A 650-nucleotide genomic window follows, 5' to 3' on the forward strand; every position below is an offset into this window, starting at 1 on the left:
GAGCCCGGCTCCCTGCGCTCCCCTGCCCGAGTGAGCGGCGGCCGCGGGGCCGGGCCCTTTATCCGCCCCCCGCCCCCGTGGGGCTGCCCGGCAGTGACGAGCGCGGCGGGACCCGGGCGGGGCCGCGGCAGGTTGGACACCTCCCGGGCCGGCTCCCGGCGCCAGGGCGGGGCCGTGTCTTCGGCAGGTAAATCACCTGCCAGCTCCCCCCCCCCCCCGCTAATCATCCATCCGCGCCTCCCCCCCGTCCTCCCACTGCCAGATCTCCCCATCCAACCCCCCATCCTCCCACCTGCCAGCCCCCCCCCACATCCTCCTCCCTGCCAGACCCCCATCCTCCCACCTGCCAGCCCCCCCCCACATCCTCCTCCCTGCCAGACCCCCCATCCTCCCACCTGCCAGCCCCCCCACATCCTCCCCCCTGCCAGACCCCCCATCCTCCCACCTGCCAGCCCCCCCCCGCACATCCATCGCTCCCCGCTAATCATCCATCCGCGCCTCCCCCCCATCCTCCCACCTGCCAGATCTCCCCATCCAACCCCCCTATCCTCCCACCTGCCAGCCCCCCCATCCTCCCACCTGCCAGCCCCCCCACATCCTCCTCCCTGCCAGACCCCCCCCACATCCTCCTCCCTGCCAGACCCCCCATC

This window comes from Eretmochelys imbricata, chromosome 9 (assembly GCF_965152235.1).
Source record: "Eretmochelys imbricata isolate rEreImb1 chromosome 9, rEreImb1.hap1, whole genome shotgun sequence".
NCBI classification, from domain to species: Eukaryota; Metazoa; Chordata; order Testudines; family Cheloniidae; genus Eretmochelys; species Eretmochelys imbricata.